The sequence below is a fragment of the Chiloscyllium punctatum genome, chromosome 9, assembly GCF_047496795.1.
Source record: "Chiloscyllium punctatum isolate Juve2018m chromosome 9, sChiPun1.3, whole genome shotgun sequence".
In the NCBI taxonomy this organism is placed as follows: domain Eukaryota; kingdom Metazoa; phylum Chordata; class Chondrichthyes; order Orectolobiformes; family Hemiscylliidae; genus Chiloscyllium; species Chiloscyllium punctatum.
In genome coordinates this window covers 50,270,683-50,289,442 of record NC_092747.1, presented here as the reverse complement: position 1 = coordinate 50,289,442, position 18,760 = coordinate 50,270,683, and positions in this window count along the sequence as shown.

The window sequence follows — 18,760 nt, the reverse complement described above, 5'->3', positions numbered from 1 at the left end:
AGACCCACGAGGAGGTCTTCGGACCTGCCCTCCCTCCTCCGTACCGGGTGCCCGAAGATCAGGAGCGTGGGACTGAAGTGCAACCAAAAGCAGAGGAGGAGGTTTTAAGGAAATCAAAAAGGGAGTGCAAACGCCCACACCCAATATATACATGGTCCACGGACTCCACAGCGCCACAGAACAAGCAGTTGGGCTGGGAGTCCGTGAACCACCGCAATCTGCGGTTGCAGGGGACCACTGCATGCAGCAACTGCCATGATTTTTTTCTTTTTTCTTTTTTTAACTTTTTTATCCAGCTCCCTCAAGAGCCAGCTCTCAGAGTGAATAGAATGTTTGACACCCCTGTTTTTTAAATTTTTTTTTTCTCTTTTTTTTCCCCTTTTTTTCTTTTTTTTTCCATGGTGTGTGTGTGCAGGTGTGAGACACAGTGAGAGACACAAGGTGTACGAACCTTTATTCAATTTCCACCACCAGGAAGAAAGGAAACACCCGAGTGGCCAGTGACAAACAGTGCCCTTCACATCAAAGGGCAATGCTGTGTGATCAAACAGTGAAGGGGAGGGTAGGGACTGAATCAAAATAGAGTTGGAGGGAAAAATGATGCACTCCACTCCCTGCGGCGCCCACCTCTCCCTGAACGACTCCAGGGTGTTGGTGGACACCGCGTGCTCCTTCTCCAAGGACACCCGGGCTCTAACGTAACCGCAGAAGAGGGGCAGGGAGTCGGCCCTAAAGACCCCCTCCACGGCCCGCTGCCTGGACCTGTTGATGGCCAGGCCCAGGCACAGACCCACGAGGAGGTCTTCAGACCTGCCCTTCCTCCTCCGTACCGTGTGCCCGAAGATCAGGAGCTTGGGACTGAAGTGCAACCAAAAGCAGAAGAGGAGGTTTTTAAGAAAATCAAAAAGGGAGTGCAAATGCCCACACCCAATATACACATGGTCCACGGACTCCATAGCGCCACAGAACAAGCGGTTGGGCTGGGAGTCCGTGAACCACCACAATCTGCGGTTGCAGGGGACTGCTGCGTGCAGCAACTTCCATGATTTTAATTATAGTGAGCCATTCACTTAGTTAATGACCAACTTAATGTTAGAATTAGAGTTGGTTGTAGTGTCACATGCATTCACATAAAGGAATACAGGACTTAATTGAAAAGAGTACAATATCACCATTCCAGCTGCCACAATGGTAGGTATAAAATCTTAGGTCCAAAGTAGAAAAATAAGCAAATATAATTAAAAGTTCAACATTAAAGTCCATCTTAGTAGAAAGTGCAAAAAAGAAATAAAGTTTAAAAGTTCAACATTGCAGTCCTTCTTAAGTGATTAACCATGCTGGACTCGCAATGGTTCAATCTCCTTCGTGTTGGGCTCAAGCACCGTGAAGCTTGGGCTGCCCGCTCTGGCCACCGCAGATGCCATGGAACCTCTATCTCCGTCACGATGCGCTTGTACTCTTCCGCATCGAGCTCACCCTCTCGCTGTACCCAGTGCTGTGTCTCTGTCTCCCACGGTGGCTCAATTCATCCATAGAAGATAGGTAGATTAATGTAAGAAAATAACTCTGAGTTGACACCTGTTGAAAATCCAAATATCTTTCTGCCACTCTCTGTCACTTGGTCAATGTGTATCTGTCTCTTTCTCTCTCTTCTCCGGAATATTTCCCCTGACACGGAGAGGCTCCTGTACCACACACCATGTTAGAATCACATTGGAATTTGATATCCAATTTGCCTTTTGGCTTTCCCTGTTATCTGCCGCTCCTACTGGTAACATGTCATGCTGACTGCCAGTCCCTCAAAACATGGCTATTGTCAACATTAATCATATTTGCAGCTCTCAAAGGAAGTCCTTTGGCGCACTCAGTGAGAATTTCATGTTGATGCTGACATAGAATTTCAATAAGATCTTAGAATTAGCATAGTGTCTGTACAGAGATATAGTTTGAGAATTGTCAACTTATTTTTTTGATATACGAGTTTGGACAGTTAACATCATGGTTTAATGAATCATGGGGCCATCACAAATGAACATGGGAATTTCTTGTCAACTTTTACGAGCACTTCAAACAGAGGTTTATTGATAATAGTCAGGACCATGAACTGTGACAGCATTATTTGCATCACACCGAAACAACAACATTATAAGTGAAACTTTACTCCTCCCTGGTGTGTAATGAACAATGGCAAAATAATATTGAAAAAAAATCAAGAGAATGAAAAGATCAGAATCCATGATATTGTGAAATATTTTTGCGATCTTCCCCCTTAAGCCTTAAATCACAAAATTAAAATTTTGCTTCTGAGCAGCCATTACCTTAGTTCTATGCATTTGTACATTATTTTTATGCCATTTACCTTATTTATATGCTACTTTCGATATTTGTCTCCTGCACTGAGAAACTAATTAGCACAGGTAAGTCAGAGTGGCAGTTGCAAGTTATCATGTTTGTTCCAGCCATCAACCAACTGCTTCTTTATCACAATGTCCCAGCATGCACCATGGTAGCTACACTTCTTGAACAGTTGTCCACACAACTCGGCATCAGAAAACCACAGAAACATAGAGTAGGTCATTCAGCCCTTCAAGCCTGCTCCCCCATTCAACATGTTCATGGCTAATCATCTAGCTCAGTACCCTGTTCCCACTTTCTTCCCATAGCCTTTGACCGTTTAGTCCCAAGAACTATATCTTGAAAACATTCACTGTTTTAATATCAACAAGTTTCTGTGCAAAGAATTCCACAGGTTCACTGATCTCGAGGTGAAGAAATTTATCCTCATCTCAGTCCTATGTAGCCTACCTTGTATCTTTAGATTCTGACTCCTGGTTTTGGACTTCCGAGTCATCAGGAAATCCTGCATTTACCCTGTCTGGTCCTGTTAGGAATTTTCAGGTCTCTATGAGATTCTCCTCCTTTCCCTCAGTTTTCTAAGGTCTAGTGACCATAGTCCTAACTGATCCAGTCTCTCTTCATATATCAGCACTACCATCCCTGGAATCAGTTTGGTAAACCTTTACTGCATTATCTTCATCTTTCCTCAAATAAGGAGAAGAAAACTATACACAATACCTGAGTTGTCATCTCACGAAGGTCCGGCACAATTGCAACAATTACTGCATCACTGCTGCTGTACTCAAAGCCTCTCACTACAAAGACCAATGTACCATTGCTGCATGCTTAGTTTCAGCGACAAATCTCACTGCACCTCCCCTTTTCCCAATCTATGCCATTCAATAGTTTGCTTTCTCTTTTTCGCTACCGAAGTTGGATAACCTCATATTTATCCACATCATGCTTCATCTACCATGCATTAGCCCACTCACTCGATTTGTCCAAATCACACTGAAGCAACTCTGCATCCTCCTCACAGCTCAACCTCCCACAGAGCTTTGTACCATCTGAAAACTTGGAGATATTACATCTAGTTCCCTCATCTAAATCATTAATACTGTGAATAGCTGGGGTTCAAACACTGATCTCTGTGGTACCCCACCACTCGGAAAATGAGCCATTTATTCCTACTCTTTGTTTCCTGTCTAACATTCATTCCCTATCCATGTCAGTACACCAACATCAATCCATGTGTTTTAGTTTTAACTTCAGCAGTCTCACTCCATCATTGTGCCAGTTTCTGGACCAAATATAGGACTTAGGAAGTCATGTTGAGGTTGTACAGGACATTAGTGAGACCTCATCTGGAGTTCTGTGTCCAGTTCTGGCCACCCAGTTATAGGAAGGATAATATCAAGCTGGAGAGGGTTCAGAAGAGATTTTCCAGGATGTTGCCAGGAATGGAAGAAACAGTTATAAAGAAAGGCTGGACAGGTTGGGACATTTTTCACTGGTGCGCAGGGGGTTGAGAGGTGAACTTACAAAGGCTTATACATTCATGAGAGTCATAGATAGATAGGGTTAATGGTAGGTACCTTTTCCCTAGGATGGGGGATTTGAACACTAAGGGGCACATTTTTATGTGAGAGGAGACAGATTTTAAAAAGACACGGGGGCAAGTTTTCTGCAAAGAGGGTGGTTCATGTGTGGAATGAACTTCCTGAAAAAGTGGTGGATATGGGCACAATTACAACATCTAAAAACATTTGGATAAGTACATGAATGGGAAAGGTTTGGAGGGATATGGGCCAGGAGCCGGCAGGTGGGACTAGTTTAGTTTGGAATTATGTTCGGCATAGACTTGTTGGGCTGAAGGGTTTGTTTTCTGATGAAGGGTTTTTGCCTGAAACATCGATTTTCCTGTTCCTCGGATGCTGCCTGACCTACTATGCATTTCCAGCAACACACTCTGGACTCCAGCATCTGCAGGCCTCACTTCCACCTGAAGGGTTTGTTTCTGAGTTGAATGACTTGGTGACTCAATGACTCTATGGTTTTATGACTCCATAACTCACACATTACTGCAGCCCTTCAATACTTTCTTTTGGAGCTCGAAGACATGTAGATTTGTCTGCTTCTGCTTGGTCATTTTGAGCCAAGGCATCTCTTGAGTTTGCATCTAATGTATCTAATGACTCTTAGCTTATTTTCTTAACCCATTTGGAGGCTGCCAGCCTTTCTTAGGACACACTCACTGACTTCAACACTGCCTTAAAGGGTGCCATCTCTTTGTGGGTCCCATTACTTTGGAATACAGGGTCTTCAGATATAGGCTGCCAACCACTGGGGCTTGCATTGCATTTTAGTCCAGAGGAAGAGGCAGGGAGTGGACACGCTGCAACATGCTATATCATCATGTGGCGGCAATTTACGTGGCAAATGCAGTTAGCTTAAAGCAAGAGGCATTGTCTGAAAGTTGAAGGAGAGTAGTTCTTACTGGTGTGGAGGGGGAATACAGTCAGTCAAAGGATATTGCCAATGTCAATCAAAGGGCTTGTTTAATTTCAGCCCAGAGAGGTGGCCATAGTCACTCAGTAGATTGGTCCTACCAAGCCCAAAGATCGATATTCTTGCTCTCTGGGAATTGAATTATGGTCAGCCACTGCATGTCAAATGCAACCAGTTCAAGGATTACAAGCAGTTCAGTTAGGATTCTGTGGAGACCTAAATGCAAAGTTTTTTTTTTCCAAAGGCCCAAACTCAGCATGTCAATACATCTGTTTGAGTCTGTTCAGGCCCGTTGGCAAAATACTTCACCCCGGGTCCCTTTGGTTCCATTCAGACAAAACAAAATGTTTCCAAATGACCCAACTGTACCTGAACAGACCTGGATGGTGAGTGTAGCAATAAATGGAGACAAAAAATAACAAATGTAGAAATAATGAAAACAATGTTTGCAGGCACTATCAGCTTTTCGATAAACATAATGTAAACCCATTTTCCAAGACACAAGGATACAATCCATTCAGGAGTAACATGAAGCTTTTGGTTATGAGATGATTAATGAGAGATCTTATACGGTAAAATAAGTGTAACCAGAAATCAAATATATCCTTCATCTGAGAAACAGTTGGTCCTCAGGTTTTCTGATTAAGGATTTCCAATCCATGATAGGAAGGGACCTAATAGTTGATAAAGCATGGTGCTGGAGAAGGCAGAGCAGATCAGGTAGCATCTGAGGAGCAAGAGAGTCGATGTTTCGAGCAGGATCCTTCTTCAGGGAAGAAAGGTCCGGCCTGAAATGTTGACTCACTTGCTCCTCAGATATTGCCTGACCTGCTGTGCTTTTCCAGCACCACGTTTTATCAACTCTGACTCTCCAGCATCTGCAGTCCTCACTTTCTCTTCAGGACCTCATAGGAACTGACAGCCCATTCACTACCTGCAACATCCACTTATTCATTGGTATTCAGTACCAGCAGCATCTATAATATGCACTACGGCAACTCACCAAGTCTCCTCCAACAAAACCTTCGAAATGCACACACCAATATGTACTAGAAGGACATAGGCAGCAGATAAAAGTGGCGCCACTGCCAGAAAGTTCTCGCCTAAATCACACACTAGCCACCTTGAAACCATCATCATTCCTTAATTGCTGTTGGGTCAAAATCCTGGAATTCTTTCCCTAACAAGACTGTGGGCGTACCTACCTCCCATGGATTGCAACTATTATAGAAGATAGCTCACCACCACCTTCTCAAAGGGAACTAGTATTGGATAAATGCCCATATCCCATTAATAAATTAAAAATTTGCACGACTTCAAGTCATTGGCCAGAATTTCTGAATTTTAATCCCTTCCCCACATCCCATGCATTTTTGCAGAAGTGTGATATGAAAGTAACAGACCTACACACTCACAAAATGCTGGATACTCAATTCAGTTTGTCGAAGGCCTGTTAAGACATATTGTCAAAGACCATATGGAATTTTCAGTCCAGGTTCTCCAGGTCTCTGGTGGCATCAAGAACAAAGCTGTCTGTGGGCTATTGTTTAATGTCTCTGTATCCTGGAGCAACTTTGTGATAATGCCACAGGATTGCGCATCACTGAGTATAAATACCACAGTGTGGGCAGACTTACAATGGTTGGAAATCCACTGGTTTAGACCAGACGACAATGTGGACGTGAATACTGAAAGAAGATAAGATAGTCTTAACTAATGTAATTTTATCTCAGAGCCTGGTATACTAAGAATTTATAATCAATCATGTTACTTTGAGGTTAAAGTCTGAAGACAATTTTTTTTATCTTCTCCTTGGCCTTCTCCATAAAGAATTCAAACTCATGGAGTAGCATCAACTCGCATGATAAAAGAGAGGCAGCTCCCTTGTGGCAAACCATACAGCTAGAGCTACGGCTGGCTCAGAGTCTGCCCTTCCCTGTCTCACCTTAGCCTGCTTCCAGCATACATCACACGCTGTGCATTCCCTACGTGAAATACTCACTGTGTGAAAAGGGTCATTCTTACTTCACCTTTGCTTCTTTTAAATCTGTGCCCTCTTGTTCTGCTTTCTTTTACAAGTGAGAATAGTTTATCCCTATCTACTCAATCTAACCCGCTCATGTGCCTCTCGCATATTTTTTTTTAGCCTTCTTCTCTCTAAGGAAAACAGTCCCAAATTCTTCAACCTACCTTCAGAGCTGAAGTTCTTAATTCCTGGAACTATTCTTAAAAGTTGTTTCTGCACTCTCTCCAATACATTCAGATCTTTCGTATAACTTGGCTGCCATAATTCTGAATTCTGACACCTCCCCCCCCCCCCCTCCCCCCCTAATGACATGGTCCCTCAGCCAGAAAGGAACATCCTGCTGCTTTGATGTCAAAATGTGTACATTTCCAGTAACACAAGCTCAAAATTCAAATCAAAGCTCGAGTCATATGAGGAGAAGAACTCTGGTGGGAGGAATATATTCAAGAATATTTTTTGTACTTTCATTCTTCAGGTATTCTTACTATTAGGAATATTCAACCAATCAATCAAAGGACATTTGTTCTAATGTTAGCTCTGTTGGCTGGTGGCTAGTCTGCAACATGGAGTAATACCAATAGTTTGGGTTCAGTTCCTGCACTGGCTGAGGTTACTAAGAAGCATGGCTTTGTGAGGGGCAGATCATGCTTCACAAATCTTATTGAGTTCTTTGAGGATGTGACGAGACGAGTTGACGAAGGTTGAACAGTGGATGTGGTGTATATGGATTTCAGTAAGGCATTTGATAAGGTTCCTCATGGTATGCTCATTCAGAAATTTAGGAGATATGGGATACAGGAAAACTTGGTTGTCTGGATACAGAATTGGCAGGCCAAAAGAAGACAGTGAGTGTGGGTGGAAAGTATTCTGCCTGGCTGACCAGTGGTGTCCCGCAGGGATCTGTTCTTGGGCATCTGCTTTTCGTAGTTTTTATAAAGTACTTGGATGAAGAAATGGAAAGGTGGGTTAGTAAGTTTGCCAATGACACATGGATTGGTTGCAGATAGTGTTGAGGGCTGTTACAGGCTACAAGACATTGACAGAATGCAGAACTGGGCCGAGAAGTGGCAGATGGAGTTCAACCTGGATAAAATCAAAGTGATTCATTTTGGAAGGTTGACTTTGAATGCTGAATACAACGTTAAAGACTGGATTCTTGACAGTGTGAAGGAACAGCAGGACCTTGGGGTTCATGTACAGAGATCTCTCAGAATTGATAGGATTGTTAAGAAGGCTAATGGTGTTTTGGCTTTCAGTAACGGGGGCATTGAGTTTAAGAACCACGAGGTTTTGCTGCAGCTCTATAAAACCCTGGTTAGACCACACTTGAAATATTGTGTCCAGTTCTGGTTGTCTCATTATAGGTAGGATGTAGATGCTTTAGAGAGGGTGCAGAGAAGATTTACCAGGATGTTGCCTGGATTGGAGGGCATGTCTTAAGAAGAGACGTTGAGTGAGCTAGGGATTTTCACATTGGAGAGAAGAAGGAAGAGAGGTAACAGGAGAGGCAATGGCCTGGTGGTATTATCACTGGATTAATCCAGAGGCACAAATAATGGTCTGGGGACCTGAGTTCAAATTCCAACACTAAAATAATGTGGAAATAAGAATCTAATTCGATGACCATTAAATTGTGAAAGGTAATAAGAAACAGAGACAGAGTAGATAGCCAGAGACTTTTCCGGAGGGCAGAAATGGCTGTCACAAGGGGTCATAATTTTAAGGAGCTTTGAGGAAGGTGTCCGAGGTAGGTCCTTTACACAGAGAGTGATATGTGTGTGGAATGCACTGCCAACAGTGGTAGTAGAGTAAGACACAGTAGGGACATTTAAGCAACTGCTGGACAAGCACATGGAGGACAGTAAACTGAGGGGTGTGTAGGTTAGGTTGATCTTAGATTAAGATAAATGCTCAGCACAACATCGCATACTGTGCTATACAGTTCCATGTTCTAAGTTTCAACCTTGTCCCTTGTCTGAGGCAAGGTGAATCTTAAATTAAATCACCACAAGTTGTCTCTCCCTAATAACATCTGGAACAATAATAACTTTTCCTTTACTGTCATGATATCATTTTTGCATTTATTCTTTTATGAGATTATGAGAGCATTTACTGTCCATTCCCAGTATAAAGATCCCTAACAAAATTGGTTGGCATAAATATCCCATTTATTTATTTATTCCTTAAGAAGTTTTAACTATGTTTGTTTGTAACTGGTAACATGGAAGAACAGAAGACTTGATCTACTAGGAATTAATCTGATGTAGAGATAAATTGGATTTTCTTGATTTGCAGTCTACACTAATTTCCCCAATTGTAATTCCTACCCACCCAGGTAATGCCAAAGTTAGTTAGATCGGAATTAAGTGGGGCAGAGTGAAGATCACCCCCACCTATTCATTTAATAAAGTATGATTAAATGTTTTCAGTTAATAAATTAATGTTTTCAGATTTTCTTAATTCCTTCATTCATTCATTCACAGGATGTGGACACCATTGGCTAGACCAGCACTTATTGCACATCCCTAATTACCCAGAGGGCAGCTGAGAATCAACCACATTGCTGTGTGTCTGGAGTCACATGTAGGCCAGACCAGGTAATGATGGCAGTTTCCATCCCCTGAAGGACACTAGTGATCCAGATGGGTTTTTCTAATGATCAGCAACAATTTAATGGTCATCAAATTAGATTCTTAATTCCACATTATTTTAGTGTTGGAATTTGAACTCAGGTCCCCAGAACATTATTTGTGCCTCTGGATTAATAGTCCAGTGATAATACCACCAGGCCATTGCCTCTCCCATTAGCAAAGATTGGCAAAAATATAGCATTATCGATACTATCAACTGTCGCTAACACCCATTCATATGTATTCACAGAAACAAATGCACATACAAAATAGGACAGGAACTTGGATTAAAAAATGATAGAAAGGCTTAAAGAAATTAATGAAGAACATATAATTTAAAAAATGGAGGGAGTAAAAGTGAGAGACAGCTAAATTACAAAAACATAATATAGCAACAATAATTGAGAATAAAAGAGGAAGATTACATTTAAATAGTCTTAGCATTAGCTTTTGCATCTCATAACTATCAAGCATAAACCGCTACTGAAGCATCAGTCATGACATAAAAATTTAAGAAAGTTCTATTGACGTCTTTATAAGTGTGGAGAAAGAAATTAGTCATTGTTATTTTAAAAATACTAATGGCAACAGTTATTTTGTATGGAGCAATTTAAGACAGATGCCTGTTAATGTGCAAATAATGACAAGGGCTCCAATGGTGCAGTCAACATGCTGTTAGTCAGAGCTTCTGGCAATATTCCTCTTGTAAGTGTTGAAATTAAATCCTAATCCCTATGGAAGCAGTTAAAAATCTGTATAATAATCAATAATCTTCTCTCTTTCCTCATGAGTCTTTGCACAATATACTACAGTGGTCTTTCAACAGAAGTAACTCTTTTTGTCAGCTTTCGTTACAGTCCAAGCTGTGCCCATAGTTGTGCTGCTGGGACGATTAGAGCTGTCTAATTGACTGACACTTCTAGATAGCAGGACTTTCTTCAACTGAGGTGTAGAGTCTCACTCTCATGCATTTGAACAGAGGAGTAAAGATGTTTTGTTGCAATTGTATAGAACCACGGTAAGATTGCACCTGGACTATTGTGTATAGTCCTGGTTCCCTCATGTAAGGAAGAATATACTTATCATTGAAGGAGTGTGACTGAGATTCACTAGATTAATCCCTGGGATGTCTGGATTGTTTTATAAGGAGAGATTGAGGAGTTTGGGTCTATATTCGAATCAGTTTTGAAGACTGAGCGGTGATCTCATTGGAACATATAAAATTCCTATAGGGTACGATACATTGGATGCAGAAAAAGATGTTTTTCCTGGCTTACAAGGTGACTTTTGAACCAGGGGACCTAATCTTAGGATAAGAGGCACATCATTTAATACTGAGATGATGCGGAGGTTCCTCACTCAGACGTTTATGAACTTTGAAATTCTCTAACCCATGTGCTTCTGGAAGCTTAACCATTAAACACATTCAACACAAAAATCGCTAAGATGCAGGGAAATAATGACATAAAGGGATATTGAGCTAGAGTGGGAAAGTCGTGATCTAATTGAATTACAAAGAGGTCACAATGGATTGAATGGTCTATTTCTGTTCCAGTGTTCCCAGTGTCAAAAATGATAGAGAGTCTAACATCAGTAGAATAGAAAATAAGAAGTCCTGGAAGACAAACTGAAGTGTGTTAATTCACATGTTTCTGGTGATTAACACAACTTAAAGAAGACATATGATTATGTTATAACTCATTTTGAATAACTTTGTAAAACATTGACAAAAGGACCATAAACCAATTGACTTCATGTTGCATACAAATTTTCTATTAAAGTAGTGCAAATGTATTCTTTGTGATTACTGTAGAGTTGAAGGGTATTATCTCCCTGAAAAGATAAGTATCTCACTATTACATACGTTACTCAAATACCAGACAAGTGCACAATATCATCCACAAGCTAACTCGTACAAGAAAGAGGCATTCCTAGATCTATCAGGAAATAGGTCCTTATGGTTTCAATGTTCATAAATGGCAAAGAAAAACATTTATATCTGTGACTGCTAGTCAGTGGATTTTTAAAATTATTTGGCATAAAATTCATTACTCACTTATTTAGCTTGAGTTTATTAATTTGTTTCAGTTTAGTCTCCTCCTCTTGCACAATAGCTGGCCAACAAAGTGGACCACTGCTGTAACTCTAACCCCCTCATTTATTCAGTAAAAATACAAAAAAAAACAAGCAGAACAGAGAAAAGAAAGTAAATCAGTGTACAAAAGCAGGTCAGAGAGAAGGAATACAGCAGTGTGTAACTCACCTCCTGACTCCCCAGGGCTTGTCCACCATCCAAAATGCACAAGTGAGGAATGTGATGGAATACTCTCCTATGGCCTGGATGAATGCAGTTCCAGTAATACTCAAGAAACCTCACACCATCGAGGACTAAGAAGCCTGCTTGATTGGCACTACTTGATACACTCTCCCTACCATCGATGCACAGCACTTGCAGTTTCTACCAAGATGTACTGCAGAAATTCACCAACGATCCCGAGACAATACCTTCCTGACTATTATCATCTTGAAGTTCAATACCAGTAGATATATAGAAACACACCACCTGCAAGTACCCTTCCAAGATGCTCACCATCCTGACGTGAAAATAGATCACTGTTCTTTCAGTGTCACTGGGTCAAAATCCTGGATCTTCTTCCCCGACTAGAGCAAATGGATTACCATTTTCAAGAAGAGAGCTCACTACTACCTTCTCAAAGGCATTTAGTTATGGGCAATAAATTCTGGCACAGCCAGTGATACCCATATTCTGTGAATTAATTAAAAAACAAAAGGGCAAAATTGGTAGACCAGGGGGTACTGCTTCTTCTCTTCTTGAAGCAGGGACAATACCTATAAGATAATTCAGAAGACACAGGAACAGAAATAGGCCATTTAGCCCACTAAGTCTGCCCCGTCATTCATTGTGAATGATAGTCAGAATTAACCAATCTGAATTTGCAATTCCACTTTCCTGTCTTTTCCCTATTCCCATACTGATTAAAAATCTGTCTATCTCTGCCTTGAATATACTTAATGACTCAGCCTCGATAGCTCTCTGCGAGAAAGAATTCCACTGATTCATTTCCATCTGAAAGGAGAACTTTCTCTTCATCTCTATCCTTAGGCTGGATGATGCTATAAGGGCACCTTCTGTTTCCACAAAGCATTCCTCGACTTTCTTCAGCTGCTGGGTTTTGCCACAGCATAGGAAACTCAGGGGTACAACGTTCATTATGGGAGATAGATTGGATTTGATACAAAGAGCCTGACTGTAATCATTGAATGACAACACACCTCTTGCAGTGGGTCTGTTGCCCATTTTCTGTTCATTAAAACCTTAAGGAGATTGATTGGATCAGGCTTGAGATTATTAAAATTTTATTAAACGATCCCTCTTTTCTAGGAGAAAGTGAGGACTGCAGATGCTGGAGATCAGAGCTGAAAATGTGTTGCTGGAAAAGCGTAGCAGGTAAGACAGCATCCAAGGAACAGGAGAATCCACGTTTCGGGCATGAGCCCTTCTTCAGGGCTGACCTGCTGCGCTTTTCCATCCCTCTTTTCTAGTCAAATATGAAGTACAGTATAGGATACATTATTCATGTCAGTGTTTATACAATACTCAAGTCTCCTTCCATCTTTCCTAATCTAAACCTAGCATTGCAATAATCTATTCTCTTTTCCCTTAAATGGTAGTCAAGCTTCTCCTGAAATGACCTATGATATTTATTTTAACCACTCCCCTTTGGTTAAAGAAGTTTCATCTGAATTGTTTATTGGATTTCTTTTATTTTTTGTTATTTTGCTCCCCTCACAAGAGGAACATTTTCTCTGTATTCACTTCATCAAAACCTTTCAGAATTTTAAAGATCTTTATAAGGTCACCCTTCAGCCTTCTTTGTTCAAAACAAAGTGACATAGCCAATCAATCCCAGCCTGATATGCACACCCATGCATTTCTGATATAATGACCTGGAAATTTTCTCTGCAATGTTTGCAGTGCATTGATATCCTTTTTATAACATGGCAACCAGAACTGCCTACAATACTCAAAGGTTTGATATGGGTTTCACATAACTTCACTAGTTTTCAATTCTATCCCTCTTAAAATAAAGCCTTCTTCTTGGCTTACTTATTTTATGGCCTTTCTAAGCTGCAGTACAAAGTTTAGTGATGCGTCTGTACTTGAAATCTCTTTTTCCCTCTAACCGATTTAAATTGTACCTTCCAAATCAGATGTGACCTTCTTATCTACCAAAGTGTCCTACAGTAGTCCCTGCGTTTCCATGGGGAGACGTTCCAAGACCAACCGCGGAAGCCTGAAACTGTGGATAGTTGTGAACCTATTAATTTAAATTGGTAATTTACCTTGCCAGCAGCCCCGGTTCCTGATTCTGGAATGTTCCCTCTAATATATTCAGGTTGCGGCAAACTGTGGGTAAGTGAAACCGTGGAAAATGATTCCGCAGAAACAGCGGTTAGCCTATACTTTATATTTACTGAATTGAACAGTTTGCCAATGGTTTGACCGTTCTGCAAAATTATTAATGTCCTATAAGTTGTTGAAGTCCTTCTCACTATTGACTATAATATCTATCCCTCACCCCTCACCCCAACCACCACCCTACACACACACCACCACCACAGAATTTAGTATTATTAGCAAGATCAATGTTTCATATCTGTGGTCTTCTGTCCAAACTCTATTCTTCTTTGTTAACTGCTGATTGTAGTTTGTGAGCGTTTACCTAGAATTCTTCTAAGTACCAAATCACCCAGGTAACTCTTGATTTAAAGATGAATCGAATTCAGAATAGCACTGCAATTGTCTAAATTTCAGCAGAATGGACTAAGTTGGGAAAGTCCTTTAATTATTGTATAAATCCCATTAAAAGGCTCTATAGGAAACATTAGTTATATTCTGTGATATCACATTAAAACAGAAAATGCTAATGAGCAAATAAACAGGCTGTAGAACATGTGATTAGCAGCTATTCTCAGTCAAACTTGCAGCACATAGCATTAAGGTCTCGAGCCAAGTTTTCCTGTAGCAATAGTTGCTGTATTTCTACAACAAATTTCTACAGCAAAGCATCCTGTAACAGATCTTCAAATATCAGAATGTACACCCATTTACCAGTTCTGATGTGAGGTTGGTAAGCTTCTGTGAGTAAATACAAAACTACAACATATAGAATTCTAATTTCAAGAATTCAACAATTCTTGAAAACTTCTGAAAAGGCTAAAACAAAACATAGTGATATTTTGCACATACTGTGTGATAATGCGTCTATGATCAGAATCAAGAGATATAGAGGAGGATTTAGAATAAGCTAGCAATATCTAAGCCAAGTTTAATCAACGCCATATGGTGCACTGTACTCATCTGAACAAGATTGTTAAATTTACAATGATCACCCTACTTGACTTCCACCATGTGTCAGGCCTCCTTATTATTCATGAGTGCCACTAAACAGCTGGGTCATGAACGTCATTGTTGCTAATGAACATTTCAAAGGCAATCGTTTTCAGAGTAAAATTTAAAGTATAATATTTGACTTAATTGCTCCCCTCTTTTTCATGGCAATTTAGTCACATTAAGAAAAAAGGTGCATTTAGGAATTAATATTATTCCTGTAAATAATCTCAGTATTTCCTATGTCATAACCTTTCGAAAATTCAAATCCTTTCCCTTCTGAATTAATTCTGACTCATTTGTTAGCTCTTCATAGAAACAAAATCCTTTTACACATTAGATACTTTATGCACACAGCTGTGTACAGGAAGAGAGAGCTACAATCAACTATAACTTTTGCCCAGCGACACTTGGCATAAATTTTATAAAAAGTAAACTTATTTTTGTAAAAGTCTCCAAGAATGTATACATGTCAAATACTCCACAATGAATCCTATCAAGTATTGACAGTTCAAATGCGTATACCTAAACAGGATAATGGTGGTATCTTGAAAGAGAAAATATAAGAAGGTCAGATCCAGGTCTTGGATATCAATATTCCTTCTTGAGTTATGCTTTCAGATTGATGATATTTTTATGAATATAATATCATCTCTCTTACTGATCAAAAAGATGTTCTTAAAATCTATGATCATAATCAGAACAGAGATCATAACCTGGATGGTACTAATCTCAATCTTCTCCCCCTCCTTTCCAACCCAGCCTTCTAACCACTTAATTGTATTCTTGAGTTATAGCCAAAACTAATATTCATGTAAAATTAATGTAAATGTCTGTTAATTTAGGTAAAATGTTCACTCTGCTTTTTTATGTTAAAATGTTTGTCAAGATGTATTAACATTTCCCAGTTTTTCACTAGTTTATGATCCATTTAAATATTGAAGATGTGCATTTATATAATGTCTTCATATCAGCTGTGAATTGGGTCAACTGTTGCAGATTGAGTTAATTAATTTGAAAGCTATTAACTCTTTAGTCCTAATGATCACAGAGAGAAAGTGTGGGGAAGGGACATGCAAAGAATGGGGGCAGCAGGTGTATTGGCATCCATGAAATCTGGAAATAGCAGAAACATCAACGGGGGTGGTACCAGGGGACTGGAGAGTGGCGAATGTTGTGCCCCTGTTCAAAAAAGGGAATAGGGATAACCCTGGGAATTACAGACCAGTTAGTCTTACTTTGGTGGTAGGCACGGTGGCACGGTGGCACAGTGGTTAGCACTGCTGCCTCATAGCGCCAGAGACCTGGGTTCAATTCCTGCCTCAGGCGACTGACTGTGTGGAGTTTGCCCATTCTCCCCGTGTCTGCGTGGGTTTCCTCCGGGTGCTCCGGTTTCCTCCCACAGTCCAAAGATGTGCACGTCCGGTGAATTGGCCATGCTAAATTGCCCGTAGTGTTAGGTAAGGGGTAAATGTAGGGGAATGGGTGGGTTGCGCTTCGGCGGGGCGGTGTGGACTTGTTGGGCCGAAGGGCCTGTTTCCACACTGTAAGTAATCTAAAAAAAAAAAAAAATCTAATCTAAAATCTAAAAGTAATGGAAAGGGTACTGAGGGATAGGATTTATGAGTATTTGGAAAGACACTGCTTGATTAGGAACAGCCAGCACGGATTTGTGAGGAGTAGGTCTTGCCTTACAAGTCTTATTGAATTCTTTGAGGAGGTGACCAAGCATGTGGATGAGGGTAGAGCAGTGGATGTAGTGAACATGGATTTTAGTAAGGCATTTGATAAGGTTCCCCATGGTAGGCTTATGCGGAACGTCAGGAGGCATGGGATAGAGGGAAATTTGGCCAGCTGGATAGAGAACTGGCTAACCAGTCGAAGTCAGAGAGTGGTGGTAGATGGTAAATATTCAGCCTGGAGCCCAGTTACAAGTGGAGTTCCGCAGGGATCAGTTCTGGGTCCTCTGCTGTTTGTAATTTTTATTAATGACTTGGAGGAGGGAGTCGAAGGGTGGGTCAGTAAATTTGCAGATGATACCAAGATTGGTGGAGTTGTGGATAGTGAGGAGGGCTGTTGTCGGCTTCAAAGAGACTTAGATATGATGCAGAGCTGGGCTGAGGAGTGGCAGATGGAGTTCAACCCTGTCAAGTGTGAGGTTGTCCATTTTGGAAGGACAAATAAGAATGCGGAATACAGGGTTCTTAGTAGGGTGGAGGAGCAGAGGGATCTTGGGGTCTATGTTCATAGATCTTTGAAAGTTGCCACTCAGGTGGATAGAGCTTGTAAGAAGGCCTATGGTGTATTAGCGTTCATTAGCAGAGGGATTGAATTCAAGAGTTGTGAAGTGATGTTACAGCTGTACAGGACCTTGGTAAGGCCACATTTGGAGTACTGTGTGCAGTTCTGGTCACCTCACTTTAGGAAAGATGTGGAAGCTTTGGAGAGGGTGCAGAGAAGATTTACCAGGATGTTGCCTGGAATGGAGAATAGGTCGTACGAGGATAGGTTGAGAGTGCTAGGCCTTTTCTCATTGGAACGGCGAAGGATGAGGAGTGACTTGATAGAGGTTTATAAGATGATCAGGGGAATAGATAGAGTCGAAAGTCAGACACTTTTTCCCCGGGTACAACAGAGTGTTACAGGGGGACATAAATTTAAGGTGAAGGGTGGAAGGTATGGGGGGATGTCAGGGGTAGGTTCTTTACCCAGAGAGTGGTGGGGGCATGGAATGCGCTGCCCGTGGGAGTGGCAGAGTCAGAATCATTGGCGACCCTTAAGCGGCAATTGGATAGGTACATGGATGGGTGCTTAAGCTAGGATAAATGTTCGGCACAACATCGTGGGCCGAAGGGCCTGTTCTGTGCTGTATTGTTCTATGTTCTATGAGGTCATGTTGAATCCAATGGCAGGAACACATACAACGTTTTTTGTTTCCTAGCTGATATTTGACTAAACTGTGATAGATACAAAACAACATGGATGCTGGGAATCTGAATTAAAATCAGCAAATGTTGGATATTTGAAAGGTAATTTACCCAATTTTTAAAAACTAGGGATGTGTATGGCTGACATTTATTGGCAATCCCTAATTGCCCATTGGGCAGCTAAGAGACAACCACATTGCTGTGGGTCTGGAGTTACAAGTAGGTCAAACCAGGTAAGGATAGCAGATTTCCTTTCATGCAGGATAGCTTTGACAGTGAGGGGGAATGGCGGGCACTAGTCGTGTAGTGGAGGTGTAGTGGACAGCGAAGAGGGTTACCTTAGATTACAACAGGATCTGGACCAGATGGGCCAATGGGCTGAGAAGTGGCAGATGGAGTTTAATTCAGATAAATGCGAGGTGCTGCATTTTGGGAAAGCAAATTTTAGCAGACTTATACACTTAATGGTAAGGTCCTAGGGAGTGTTGCTGAACAAAGAGACCTTGGAGTGCAGGTTCATAGCTCCTTGAAAGTGGAGTCGCAGGTAGATAGAATAGTGAAGGTGGCGTTTGGTATGCTTTCCTTTATTGGTCAAAGTATTGAGTACAGGAGTTGGGAGGTCATGCTGCAGTTGTACAGGACATTGGTTAGGCCATTATTGGAATATTGCGTGCAATTCTGGTCTCCATCCTCTCGGAAAGATGTTGTGAAACTTGAAAAGGTTCAGAAAAGATTTACAAGGATGTTGCCAGGGTTGGAGGATTTCAGCTACAGGGAGAGGCTGAACAGGCTGGGGCTGTTTTCCCTGGAGCGTCGGAGGCTGAGGGGTGACCTTATAGAGGTTTACAAAATTATGAGGGGCATGGATAGGATAAATAGACAAAGTCTTTTCCCTGGAGTCAGGGTGTCCAGAACTAGA